General features: G+C 41.1%; 1 long non-coding RNA gene across 1 annotated transcript in view; it reads right to left on the minus strand.

Annotated features, from left to right (window-relative positions):
• The window catches only part of LOC110396652, a 32,004-nt gene continuing 17,482 nt past the window's right edge, over nt 331–14,852 (minus strand). Inside the window, exon 3 of the long non-coding RNA XR_002437133.1 lies at nt 331–468. This is a non-coding gene — a long non-coding RNA (uncharacterized LOC110396652). The remainder of the gene's footprint in view (nt 469–14,852) is intronic.

Below are 14,852 nucleotides of genomic sequence, written 5' to 3' on the forward strand. Positions count from 1 at the left end.
CTCCCCTTCATAAAGCCAGCTGGCATTCAGTAGTAGGTGAATTTCCCTTGTATTTCCTCCATAAGGAATAGAGAGACCTTATTTAATTACTTTGTATGGCTCTCTGCCATCTAATCAAAAGGACAAAAATCCCTGCCTTAAAAGTACCTGTTGGCTGTTTTAAGAGTGCCGTACTAGCACTGCACTTATTTTTCTCTTAGAACCTCAACCTTTTCATCTTTTGTTTTTATTTTTCTTCATCCACTGTTTCATTTCTCCACCCTCCCTTCCTTTTCCAAATGTCATTCAGACTTTTCCTTACCCATTTACCCTCTCAAATGACTCACCTCTGATTTGCAGAGAAGGCTGGAGGAGCTGCCTCTCACATTCACATTTCACTGGTTTCCCCAGGCTTCTTATTTTGATGACCAGCATAAATTCAAACAGGCAGGGTGCAGGTAGAGTCAACCAGGGATCCATCTCAAGGCTCTGAAAAAGATTTTGATGGCCCCAAACTATTTTAAAGAAGTTGCTTAATGTGCACCTATTATTTCCCTTTGAAACTTAAGATCTCTAGCAAAAACATACCATTTTTAATATTCTTCGTTTTGTTTTAGTGGATCCCAGCCATTCCAAACTGGTTTAGAATGGAAAGATCCGTTTTATCTGGTCCTGGAAACAGTTATCAGTGTTGTTTGTGAGCAGACACCAGCAGGTGAAAGCATGACCAAAATCACTCTTACAAGTAAGCAACGGAGCTTGGGCCATTACAGATAATTGCACTCAACCTTCTTGCATTTCTGTTCTGTCAATTGGTTTTCCTACAGGGAAGAATTTAGGATGTGTTCTGTAATGACACTGAAAGTGAACATTAACAATTAATGCAATTCATTATCACACTATTTTAAAGTGAGTGCTAATTGTTTTTTGATGGGTGTCTAGGCTCATCTGATTGAGTAACTAACAGCAGCTTACCTCTGTGGTACTTAGCATTTACTGAAATAAAAACGCGCTACTCTAAAATTTATGAGAATTGATTTCAATGTTTTAATGAACTTCTCAGAAAGGGCAAATTTGGGGGGTAGGATGCTGACACTCTAATTGGCATTCAGGAGAAACAGGTTATTCCAAGATAGTTATTAGGGTCCATTAAGGCCATTTTAAGAACCAAAACAAAAGCGTGTAATTAGTATGAGTAAACACATAAAAATTTGGTATTACACAGTGTTTCTCAGTTATCAGAAGCCCTGCTGTTACTTCATTGAACCAAAAGCACTCACCAGTTCTGACCACCTACTTACATCCTCACAATCAATTACTCTATCATTACTGGTTAATATATGAGTTATAGGAAAGCAATCATAAGAAAAAATAAACGCAAGCAGGAAATACATAAATTGAAAGTCCCGAACTTGCTAATGGCTATTTCTAATCAAGTATAAATGCATGAGAAATGTCTAGCTCTAATTCTTTTGTCAGGTCATCACAGGATAACAAAGTGATAGATCACTTCACACTGGCAAGTAGTTTTTCTGTAAGGAACAAGCCAGATGACCAATTAACTTATTTGTATTCTGCTAAAGGAAAGGGATCAGGATGAGTTTGAGAGACAGGGATGTGAAACTAAATTCTGGTCGCAGTTTATATTCTTGCAAATACAGCAGGACTTCAAAAAGCTGTGCAAAGAGCCGGATCAGAAAAGGTGAACACCACCTATCCACCAGGTTGAGTCAGTATAACGTATTATACTGTCTATGCCTAGAAATTTTTGTAGATCTGAATTTGGAAACACACAAATGGATGTGTTGGTCACCAGGGACCAAGTTCTACTGAGAACAGTATGCAGCAAAAGATAGTTTGGTAATACATAGCAACTAAATATGACTAAGTGAGCACAGGTGGTTTTTTCCACACTATACAAAATTTGAAAGTGAATAAGAAAGCTGGTTATCTCATGGGAACAGACTTTAATTAAATGTCTTGTATTTTACTGTCCTTGCTAATCACAGTCAAAGCAATAATAGAAAAAAACGCATTTTAAAATCTAGCAAAAGACAATCATTTCAAGGCTGGTTAGTGGATCCTCATACAGAGCTTACATTTATGCCTTTCACTCTACCTTTATAGTTGTCTCAGATGCCTTATTATTTCTTCACGTTGATTTTATCATCCAGCATCAGGTGAATAAAACAGTTTACACTCCTGATTACCACTTGAAAACCAACAGTCATGCTACAAGAGGAGAACATCTTCAGTTTGACTGTAAGCCCTCCTCATACATTTCTGTAGTGCCCTCTCAGATCGAGGAGAATCAGTTTGTTTGATCTATAACCTCACGCAGGTATGAAGTGGTGCACAAGCACAGGGTAAAAGCAAGTGAGTAATTGTGGCCTATGCACGGGATTCAAATGCTGGGCGTATCTCCATCACTAGTGATCAACAGTGCTTCTCTCACTCACTCCCAGTTGGAGTGATAACATAGACCCTTCATGATCTCAGGAATGATCACCTGCCAAGAAGATCAGTGCTTCAGATGTCACAGCTGAAGCAAATTTCTTCTCATGCTTATTTATGACTTGAAAGTACCTGTGCCTGAAGAGAAGTAATCAAGAATGTTTCATTTCCTTTTGGAGGAATACCTGTCTAAAATATATTTAATCCAAGCTTTTGTGGTTGGTACTGCTTGCAGAATCTTGCACAAAGGCACACAGCTTTTTGGTTTGTTAAAGTAATGGATAATTAATCATAATAATAGAAAAAAAACAGGGAATTAGGGAAATTTATAGATAACTACCCTACAATACTTCTATTCTGATGGGTAATGGACAGAAAACACCTATCACTTGTTTTTGCTGAGCATCCAACTCAATCATCCGCACTAAGGGGCAGATGTACTCCCTTCTCTTCTCCAGTCTGGCCATACTAGATGAAAGCTGTGCTCTCCATCTCATATGCTCTTTGTTCCATTTACTCTTAAAATCCACATTCTTTTAAAAAATGATTGTTAATAATTGCAAAAAAAAAAAAAAAAAAAAGGTATGCAATTGGTGAGACTATGCATTTTGTCTAGGTAAAAAAAAAGTTGATTCTCTCTTCTTGAGGCACAGCTAAATTCTTGTTTCCATGAAGTTAGGAAAAGACTTTCTTTTAGAGTGAAAATTTTTTGAGTAAATATACAGTTTTATTCTGCACACCTCCAGACTCAGGGGTCACAACTTGAATGTAGAGAAAAGAGGTCAAACTGAAGGTCTGCATAAGTCAATATTCTCTAACTGTGAATACAGAGGTAGGCAGTCCTCTATTCTATTTATTAGTATATGCTGCCTCCTGATATCAGTTGTTTGTCTCCTTGTTTTTTACTTTCCTGCCCTAGAAGACGTTATTGCTTTGGGAGATGCATACCTGGCCCTATGAGGAGCATCCAGCAAGGACCACTGACCACAGGGAAGAGCTCAGGAGCAAAGACAGCATCAGACTCTTCCACAGGGGATTATGTCCCAGCCACTCCTTGACCTGCGGAGCATTTGCACAGTCTGGGTTTACTCTCCCTCTCAAGCTGCAGAGAAGTTTTGCTGCTGTGCATCAAACTGAGCATAAATTCAGCCTGCTAACCATGATCTGAATCTATAATGAATGACTTCTGAATCTGTTCAGAAATACTCTATGAATATTTTAGTTAGAAATAGGCAATAACTCAGTCTGTGAATGCAGTTTACGTAAGGTTGTATGTTATATAGCAATGAACAGGCAGAGTATAGTAAATCAACACAGCACTTCTTTCTATTTTTGAGACAATTCCTGAATTTTCTTTGTAATTTCTGACCACGTGAAATGAGGCCAGCACCAGAAATATTAGTTAAGAGAGGTAGAAAAAACAAATGGAAAACCTATCCTCATCTTAACTCTGTCCTCAACGAACAAGGAATTTAGAAAAATAACAACCAACATTTCTTTAAGAACATCACAAAGATCTTAAGAACAAGATTTCAGAGATGAAAACTATTCTGAAACTCTCCTTGGGAATTACAGCTGTGCTGTGTGTCCGAAAAAGAGTGTGCTTCGGGGCACAAAGCTGCTGCTCTCCTGCACTCTCTCACATGCTCAGTGTGACACAGACAGCTCAAACCCATCTGCAAAAAGACAGCTAAAATAATTTAAAGTACAACTATCATTTCAGGCCTTCATAAGCACATCTCTGGTCCTGGAAAAATGAAGCATCTCTCACTGGTTTTCACTCTGCTCCCACTCATTTTGTTGGGGCCAGGGGATGGTCAGAACTTCTGAACATGAGCTCTTGTTCAAGCTCTGAAGTTTGCAAATTTGCAGGAAAGTTTTATCTTTATGTACACAAACAAAACTTTCTTTTGTTTTTAGCTAGACCTCATCAACACCAAGCTTTGACTGATCAATATAAAGCAAAAACAGGTAAGCACCAGTTGTGGGTTCCAGTCCTTGTTTTGCTGCAGAGTCAGTGAAACACCATGCAACAGTGGCAGTCCTTAGCAAAAAGCAGCAACGCAGAAATAACCAAACATCAGGAATGTTTACGCTCAACCGATATCCATTTGTCACCTGACTTCCAGAAACCAGATGCTCGTCTTCCTGCTGGCATCTTTGAATATCTCCTCAAAGCAATTTCTCAGAAGTCTGCAGTTACTCAGCATGAGTGCCCCCCTTTTCAAAGCTAAGACGGTGAAGTGCATTATTTATGGATTCAAATGGTGTATTCTTCCTCCAAAATAATCATTGTATAATTGGGATAATGCCCTTGATTGTTTGCTCTGCTCTAAGTAACACTCAGGCAGTAAATAACTCTTGGCTTTCAGCCATTTGATCAATAGTTGGAGCTGTCTGAAGACCTACCAACAAGGCATTCAAGAATAATTTTCAAAAAAGTGGAAAATTTCATAGATATTCTCGTCTTCCTTAGAACGTGTCATTTTTATCAGGTCAAAAGAAATGTAAAATAAATCTTTATTCCTATTTTGCATTTGCAACAACGTATAAAGCAGTTATGAAAATCCTTTCCACTTTTTGACCTCATTACCTTCTCATTAACCCCCTCATTTAAGTAGATGAATGTCTAACTGCCACACAGAGGCACTCTCTGGGAATAGCACTAGAGCTTATGCTGCTGCAGCCATGGGAAAGGAAGCAAGCTAAGAAAAAGTATTCACATTTCAGAAATTTATTGAATTTAGAGTATGGAAGACAGACTTACAGCTATGATAAGCTTATTGGGTGTATCCACAGTGCCACCATTGAAGTAAACATACCCATGTTATCCTGGTACCATTGTAGCTGTGCAGCCACAGCTACACAGGCATATCAGTTAACTTGGAATTAATGGACTCTGAGTTTACACAGCTTATAGAGCAAATTCTGTAGACAGCGCTGAGCTTGGGTTTTGATCAGCTGAGTGTGCTGAGAATTCTCTTCCTCTGAACTTTGAAGCCATTTGCTACACTGGAAAGTGTTTTTTCTCTTTCCTTTCATGTCCAATTCAGAGAGATTCTCCTTTTGATAGGTGTATGAAAAGTACTTTTCTACCCTGCACTGTGAAAGATAAAATTTCAAAAGCGAGTCCTAAAACAGGCCTTGCAGAAGCAGATATGAAAAGGTAGGAACTGAACCACTGAAATATCCCATTTGTAAAATAAAAGAGACCAACAGCTACACACATCTAACACCCACTACTAAAGATGTGTGAGGTCAAAGAAAATATTAGTTGAGTTCCTGGGACTACATATGGGTATGCCTCTTCTGGGTCAAGTTTTGGCAACATTTGAATGCAATCCATCACAGACTCTTCGTTTCTTATTGCTTTAACTGCAAATTCGTAGTAAACCTTGCACAGCTTCTCATTAGTGGAAGCATAAAGTTATTTTCTCTTAAGAATCCAGCATTTGTACTGGAAGCATTGAGCCCCTAGCTGAACACAGATGCATCTCCTATGAAGTTTTCGGAATCTGAAGGCTCTTAACAGCTTCTATTTCACTACTACTGAGCAGTTATTGGTTTGCATCTGTTGCCATCTGTCTGTGTGGGTGGGTGCTTTGTTTTCCTGTTTGTAAAATGAAATTTTAGCACTCCTTTACATCACAAATATGTTACTTGGGTAGATGGTTTCAACACAGTGAGCAACCTACAATTATAACAACGCTGAAGGAGAAATCCCCCAGACAGAATTATGATTTAAGTACAGAGAGAATCAGCGATGAAAAGAACCTCCAAAACATTCTCCCACATGGGACACTGGTGGGCCAGATGCTCTCTTTCTCCTCTCTTTAACATTTGGCTAAAATTCGTTTCTCTTAGGAACTGTTCCAACATGGCTCCCACTACCAAAAATCATACTCCCTTACCTGAACTATTCAGCTCACATCTTCAGTCATTTCAGCTCATGCAGTGCTGTATAAATGCTCAACACTATGAATGTAAAGAAATATGAATGGAAGCTACGACTTGAAGGAATAATTGCACATATACTCTGCATGCTGTATGGTAAATGCAATCAAAAAGAATGAGATCTTGGAACATTTCTCACTGAGATTTAGCATTAAGTTGGATTTATCATCTCATTTGGAATGTGAAAAAGTGGGACTGCACAAATGTTAAAGACTGCCAAAAGGACACTGAGCAGTCTTGCAGTGCCTGGAAGATAGCAGGGAGATAAATCTACTGACCTCTGTATTTGCTGTCGTGGCATATGGTGCTAAGTATTATGAACATTTTGTCAGCTTTATGGAGAATAAGGGTCAAGAAATGCCAACAAAAATGAAGACTGCAAAGAGAGCAACTAGCGTAAGTGAAACAGAACTATACAACAAAGAACCAAAATACGTGGATGGATGGTAGTTTCCTGAATTTAGAAACCTACATATAAAAGAAAACAATCAGAGATAAAGCAGAACAAGCAGTTTTAGAATGTAACACTAGTAACAGACATCTGTCCATGTTTGAAACCTGACTTTACACACCAAATGACCACTGATTTTCAGCTCAATTTTCAGAGTGGATTAGGAGGCTAAAGGAAGAAAAGAAATGACAGAAACACAACAGTCAGTGGCAAGTTGGTTCCATAGGTTTCTGCTTTAGTAAAGAAGCTGAGGGAAAACAGTAGTCATCACTAAAGTGTTGCCTTTTGCCTTATTGATCTGCCTAGAAAAAGAATCTACATCGAATGTTAAAATAATTACTTATTAACGTTGATGGTAAAGATCCTTTAAAAATGCCATAAATCTTCTGGGCTGATTAATGTGATCTTTTAAAATACCATGATAAATGTTAATTACATGCAAATGACAGCAGTACAGTTATTACAGCAGGACCTGGAGCTCAATGATTTGCACCGTTAATTCTGGTTCCCTTGACCTTATACAGTAAGCCTGAAAACATATGTAAGTCGATAATGTAATGATCAGTGCACACCAAATCATTCTTCTTGAGCTGAGTAAAGATGATGTGAACAGTACACTTCCTTGCCTTGCATGAGATTTAGAAAAGGCTGTAGAAGCTCAACTCATCAAGTAGAGGGCCGTGCTGCAAGACATTACAAAAAAAAATAAATAAATAGCATTTCATTTTGTTATCTTTCCTTCATACAGAAGGTTTCTTTTATCCTCTGGGCTTCCTCTGCAGCATGACCTCTCCTACTCTCTACATTTTCAGCTTACAACTAAATAAGGAAAAGCACTCCTATTCCTTCAGTATAAAACAAACAAACAAACAAACAAACAAATAAATGATTTTGTTTGCATCTTCTCTATTCTGCCAGTGAGCTTTCCCCATTGGAGAAGGATAAAAGTTTCAGCTAAGAATAACCGCGAGACTCCTTGAATGTGTGAGATACTTGTCCTTTCCCTCCCTCCTAGAAAGCAATGGAGAGATGCAGCTCAATGACTCTGATGTATTTATTTAGTATTTACTTGCACCAGGGGTCAGGCATTCTATGGGATCACTTTAGGAAGAATTTTAGAAGAAAGTTCTTCCATAAGTATTTTGGTTTCCAGAAGATCAAAGTGCACCAAGGATGCCACTCCCAAAGCATTGCAGACCAATGTTAAATTATAGGCTGGTCTCTAGAAAAAGAAAATCCTAATCACATCTTGCAAGCTGATCAGGCTTTAGGTTTCTCAATGAATGTATAGACTGCTAAATACATTTCTAAATAAATTTGTAGGTTCTTCGCTGACTCTGGAGCTTGTGGAGCTGATTGCAGAGGTGAGCTGTGCTACCTATGGGCAATATGCCCCAGTCCTCCAAGTGCCTGTACTGTCAAAGGTCTCCACAGAGGCACTGCCTGGCAGCCTGTGGGAGGAAGAAGGCCTGCTTCATTTCACAACCACAAGTTGCAAGCATCCACAACCCAGTGATGACAGAGCAGGCTGATGATCAGTGGGCTGGAGCAGCTCTCCTATGAAGAAAGGCTGAGGGAACTGGTCTTGTTTACCTTGGAGAAGAGAAGGCTCCCGGGAGACCTCATTGTGGCCTTCCAATACTTAAAGGGAGCGTATAAGCAGGAGGGGGAACAATTGTTAACGAGGGTGGATAGCAATAGGGCAAGGGGGAATGGTTTTAAACTGAGATAGGGGAGGTTCAGGTTGGATATTAGGAGGAAGTTTTTCACACAGAGGGTGGTGATGCACTGGAACAGGTTGCCCAGGGGGGTTGTGGATGCCCCATCCCCGGAGGCATTCAAGGCCAGGCTGGACGTGGCTCTGGGCAGCCTGATCTAGTGGTTGGCAACCATGCACTCAGCAAGGGGGTTGAAACTAGATGATCTTTGAGGTCCTTTTCAACCCAGGCCATTGTGTGATTCTGTGATTCTATAAAATTTCTAAAATAAACCTCAGCATTTGAGGAAACTAACGCTTTGGGTACTTCCAAGGCACAGAAAGCATCAATTGTACAACTGCTATTAATAGTTTCCCTAACATCATTGTATGTTATTCTTCCTGTTCCTGCTGTGTTTTTCTCCATTTGATGGTAACCACAGAAACCAGAAATCAAACAAAAAAAATGAGCTCTCAGGAGCAGAAGCACGGTGATACAGCACAGATGGATACTTCGCACATTTGTTATCTGGGACTGTCAGAAAGGGAAATTAAACCTCAGGATGTCAAAGCAGAAAACCAAAAATACAATGTGTGCAACAAACTCCTCAAGAGAGAAAAGCAAAAAATTACTTGAGGAAATAACTTCAGAATAAAAAATAACTTCACAACTTGAGGAAATAACTTTAGAAGAAAAGGCTACATTTTTACTTCATAAATACAGCTTGATAATTTAGGCTCTCCTGGATGTTGAATGCGAGCTGTCAGAGAAGAGGTGGCTCTAGAGAGTACTGAGATCTATGCGTTGCTAGTGGTTTGTAAGCTGCCTGCCCAGGTCAGGAGTCGCTGCTTGTGGCAGACTGCCTAGTACATGCACTCAGATGGGAATAAGATTCATCCCCTCGTTACGCAAACAAAATCACCCTCCTCATCATAATGACAGCTAAAATATCAGGAGTAGTCATATATTTACCAACTCTTGCATAAGCCTCCACTTGCACAAATACAAACTTTTATATCCGATCACAAACAGTGCTTGTAATTTTAGGGACAAAACATGGTCTACTTTCTAGAGTCTGGAGATGTAACCAGTATCAGGGGTGCTTTAGGTAAACATTGATCCTTTGAACTCTTCTGCTTCAGAACAGAACATTCACCAACATGAGCTCATGTACTTCATCTTCCCAATAGTGAATTTTAATTGAAAAAATAGAGAACACAGAGACAATTCCAACTCTTGTTTACAGTGCTCTGCTACAAAACAGTCTTACAGCAGAACAGTAAGTCTCACAAAATACGTCTATTTAATGACATCTGAATTTCCTTATATGTATAGCAGTGGAGGTGATTTCTGCTTGCACTCATTTGATGTTAAAAAAAAAAATCTTTGCAAGTCCAGATTGCAGTTAGAAATCAATCTCGGTCAGGAGCCATCCTACAGTTCTTACATTTCTGTAGTTGATTGTGAATACGGACAGATTTTTAGCATATAAAAGTTTCCACTTCAATAAACTTCATCCATTTTCAATTTCCCTAGTTTTTCCTCCCAGTCTTAGCCCTGCAGCTCTCTTCTTTCCCTCTTATTAGGAAGGAGCTCACCTGACTGCTTTGTCCCCTCTCTTTACACTGATTACCAGCTCTGAGAGTCAAGAGGGGGACTGCTCACAGAAGCCATAAGGCTGACTGATGAAAAAAATCTTATAACAATCTATTCTAAAAATAATAGTGACATTTTTCCCTGGAACTATGAGGACTGGGAGCTTAAATTTTCCTCTGCCCTGCTTAAATAAGAATACAAATCTTCGCCACAGGTTTTTACAGGAGTGCTCTTACAAATATCCTAACGATCTCTGCTGAAGCCATTTGGGATGGCAACACAGTTCATTGCTTCTCCTTGTGTTTTATTCTCCCATTTCGTACCCAGCTGAAATGCTCAAAGTACAAAACATTCAAGTTAATTTTCTGAAGCATGCAGCACAGGCAGAACTTCAGTGGGAGCAGTCTGGACAGACACTGGATGTTTTTAAATACCCAATTTTTCTGATGAAAAATGAAGTTTCATGTTAGTGGATACTGCTGCTGCTTAATTAAAAATAAGTCCTACATCTGGAAGAGATATAGCAAAAGCAATAACTGTGCCACAGCTCTTACCCAGTTTTGGCTTTATAAAAACAATAATTCTTATCTGTTCAGTAAATGCAAAGATTAATTGATGTTTTTGCAACACCTTAGAAATTTCAAATGACATCTAGGTGAAGCTAAGTGCTCTTATCTCACCAGTTAATTTAATGCTACTAGATGCCTCTTCACCCCACACTCACCAAGGGCTACCACTGGCCCTTTCTGCACAGAGCACATGCAGCTATACGGGTAGACATCATGGCCCACAGAAAATCTCCACCAGCATACTGGTCCTTAACTGCCTTTTAAATTAGATGCCAACTAACAGACCCCATGTTTTAGCAGCTAGGGTGAACCTAGCCTCTTCCCACCCATGGAAACCACACACTCATGGAATGAGTCCCTTTGGAAAAATGAGTCCCCTTGGAAAACAAGGGGACCACGCACAGTCCTAAAGTTGTAGTACTTTTGCTTGTCTCTCTCTTTTTACTTTTCTAGTTTTTACTGGAAGTTGTTCATCTGTTTTTAACAAAATTAGTCCCAGTGAAATTCAGTTTTGAGGAATTTCTCATTTGAACTTGCTTTTAGTTATGAAGTTGTAGAAACAGTTTATATTTCTGATAAATACTGCTTTCTTACTTCTTTTAAATCACTTTTTGCATATAAGAAAGCTAAATGTTGGAAATGAGATTTAAAGCAAGATGTTTAATCAGATTTTTTTATTATTTTCATCTTGTGAACATGTTCAGCAATGAGTTTTCCCTTCCATTAAAAACATCATAAAACAAGACAAATACTTTTGCCTACTGTATTAAAAACACGCAAAAGTACTTCATTGAATGTGAGTTTATGAATACATCATAGGATCGTTTGAGTTGGAAGGGATACTGAAAGGCCATCTTGTCCAGCTGCCCTACAATGAACAAGGACACCTACAGCTCCATCAGGTGCTCAGAGACATGGTCTACGACATCTAACACGTCTCCAAAGAAAACAATATCTGTCTTCTGATTCATGTAAAAACAGGGGGAAAAAATGCAGTGAAAGTTAATGAAAGTCATCAATTTTAAATGGAAAAGGAGAAAGGACTTATTAAATAGATTTTTTTTAAAAAAACAAGCAGTTATCTACAGTGAAGCGACAGTTTTGAAGCCAAGCATTATGTTAGCTAGGGATAATTCCAACTTTTCAAAAAGCTGGTTTTCTAAAGATTAGCTTAACTCCATCCACAGAGATGGGGTGCAGCAGGCAGCTGCTCTTATATGTCTGTACAAATGACAGCAAATTATATATTTATAACCTTTCAGCAACCCTCAGAGAAACATGGCCTGCAAGTATAACACATACCTCTGAGGGCATGCCACGGCACGGCATGGCACAGCCTCAAAGATCATCGAGTCTCAACCCCTCTGCTGAGTGCATGGTCGCCAACCACTAGATCAGGCTGCCCAGAGCCATATCCAGCCTGGCCATGAATGCCTCCGGGGATGGGGCATCCACAACCCCCCTGGGCAACCTGTTCCAGTGCATCACCACCCTCTGTGTGAAAAACTTCCTCCTAATATCTAACATACATCTCTCCTGTTTCAGTTTAAAACCATTCCCCCTTGTTCTGTCGCTATCCACTCTTGTGAACAATTGTTCCCTCTCCTGCTTATACGCTCCCTTCAAGTGTTGGAAGGCCACAATGAGGTCTCCCCGGAGCCTTCTTTTCTCCAAGGTAAACAAGCCCAGTTCCCTCAACCTTTCCTCATAGCAGAGGTGCTCCAGCCCTCTGATGATTTTGGTCGCCCTTGTCTGAACTCGTTCCAAGAGCTCCATGTCTTTCTTGTGCTGAGGGCCGCAGGCCTGAATGCAGTACTCCAGATGGGGCCTCACAAGAGCCAAGAAGAGGGGTACCACCACCACCTCCCGCTCCCTGCTGGCCACTCCTCTTTTAATGCAGCCCAGAACATAGTTGGCCTTCCAGGCTGCAAGCGCACACTGCTGGCTCATGCCCAGCTTCTCGTCTATCAGGACCCCCAAGTCCCTCTCTTCAGGACTGCTCTCAAGGAGTTCTTCCCCCTGTCTGTACAAATACCTGGGATTGCCCCGGCCCAAGTGCAGCACCCTGCATTTGGCCTTGTTGAACCTCATTAGGATCTCATGGACCCACTTCCCTACAGAGACACTACAGAGGGACCTGGATAGACTGCATCGATGGGCCAAGGTAAACAATATGAGTTTCAACAGGGCCAAGTGTCGGGTCCTACACTTTGGTCACAACCACCCCAGACAACCCTACAGGCTTGGGGAGGAGTGGCTGGAAAGCTGCCTGACAGAAAGGGACCTTGGTGTGCTGATGGACAGTTGGCTGAATATGATCCAGCAGTGTGCCCAGGTGGCCAAGGCAGCCAATGGCATCCTAGCTTGTATCAGGAATGGTGTGGTAAGCAGGACTAGGAAAGTCATCCTGCCCCTATACTTGGCCTTGGTGAGGCCTCACCTCGAGTACTGTGTTCAGCCTTGGGCGCCTCAGTACAGAAAGGACATTGAGGTGCTGGAGCAGTGCAAAGAATGGCAACAAGGCTTGTGAAGTGCTTGGAGAACATGTCCTACAAGGAGAGACTAAAGGAACTGGGGCTGTTTAGTCTGGGGAAGAGGAGACTGAGGAGAGACCTCATTGCTCTCTTCAAATACCTGAAAGGTGATTGCAGTGAGAGCAGGCCTGGTCTCTTCTCACTGGTGACAGGTGACAGGACAAGGGGAAATGGCCTCAAGTTGCTCCAGGGGAGGTTTAGGGTGGATATCAGGAAAAACTTCTTTACAGAAAGGGTTGTTAAGCACTGGAACAGGCTCCGCAGGGAGGTGGTTAAGTCACCATCCCTGAAAGCGTTTAAAAACCGTTTGGATGTGGTGCTCGGCGATATGATTTAGCGATGGGTTGTTAGAGCAGTATGGTTAAGTTGCGGCTGGACTTGATGATCTTGAAGGTCCTTTCCAACCTGAGCAATTCTATGACTCTAAGGAATGTTTCCTTAAAATTCCCTGTCCATGCACCAGTCAGGTCCATTCACTTTTCTGACGGGGGCTGCAGGCTTAGTGGAAAGGAGACTCGCTTGCTTTGAGTGCAAGATTTTCCATGCAGGAGTATGGCCAATTCATTATATGGACCTCAGATGCTTATTAATGTGAAAACTCTCCAAGTCTCCCTCTCTCCCAGAAGTCTTAAGGGGAGTTAAGTACGGTGTGGCCTCATTTAAGTTGCTGTTCAGTTACTGACGAGGAGAAATTGGAATAAAGACTTACCCACCAAACCTGCAGATTAGGAGTAAAGGCACAGAGCTGTACTCTTGCACCCTGACTGACCTCCTCACACTCACACTCTGCCTCCTCCTTTGAGAATGCTCTCCCTTTGCTTTTTCTAGACCTTTTCCAGATTTCATCATGAATACACCACAGCCAGGCCCCTTTGACATCCTCCTCAGGTATGGGCTTGGTCATCCACTTTTGCAATGTTCTGCCAAAACCACTCAGTTTTTCCACACCTGGCCCTCACAATGCCATGTCTGGGCTGCTTGTCAGATGCACACCACCGTACACATCATTCATGGCCCAGTTCTAATTTCACTCAGATTGGCAAGCAGGTCTGTACACAGCTAGCCCATTGCCAGCCCAATGCACAAAAGAAGCCATGGCCTAGGCAGGAAAAGGTACTGCTTTGACCACACGTGGATCACAGAGAGTGTTCCTGGGCCATATGCTTTGGTGTAGCTCAAAAAAATGTGGAGTCTACATTTAGAACTCATAGAACATGCCACGAGCTACACGCATTGGAGCAGTTCCTTAAAATTGTTAGAGATGCATCAGAAATCCCCTCCTTCTGCAGGTTTTGGCACCTGACTTCAGTGCCCTGAGCCCCATAGGATGTGGAACTCCACCCCAGATCCAGCTCAGGGATTCACAGTGCTGGAATTGTAACACAGGTAAATTTGCACAGCTCTGGAACTTTCTATTTTAGCAAAGGGCTGATGGAAAAAGATGTATTTCAACTAGGCTGAGGTTGAGATTTCAAAGGTATTTTAGTGGCCAGCAGTCACAAATTCAAGGCATTTTCTGGCCTTTCTATTCTGAGCACTCATTTATTATATAGCTCACACAACTGCTCTGACAGCTTTCATGGTAGCTCCTGACTTCTAGGGCACTAGGGCCTGCTCT

Source organism: Numida meleagris, chromosome 3 (genome assembly GCF_002078875.1).
Source record: "Numida meleagris isolate 19003 breed g44 Domestic line chromosome 3, NumMel1.0, whole genome shotgun sequence".
In the NCBI taxonomy this organism is placed as follows: domain Eukaryota; kingdom Metazoa; phylum Chordata; class Aves; order Galliformes; family Numididae; genus Numida; species Numida meleagris.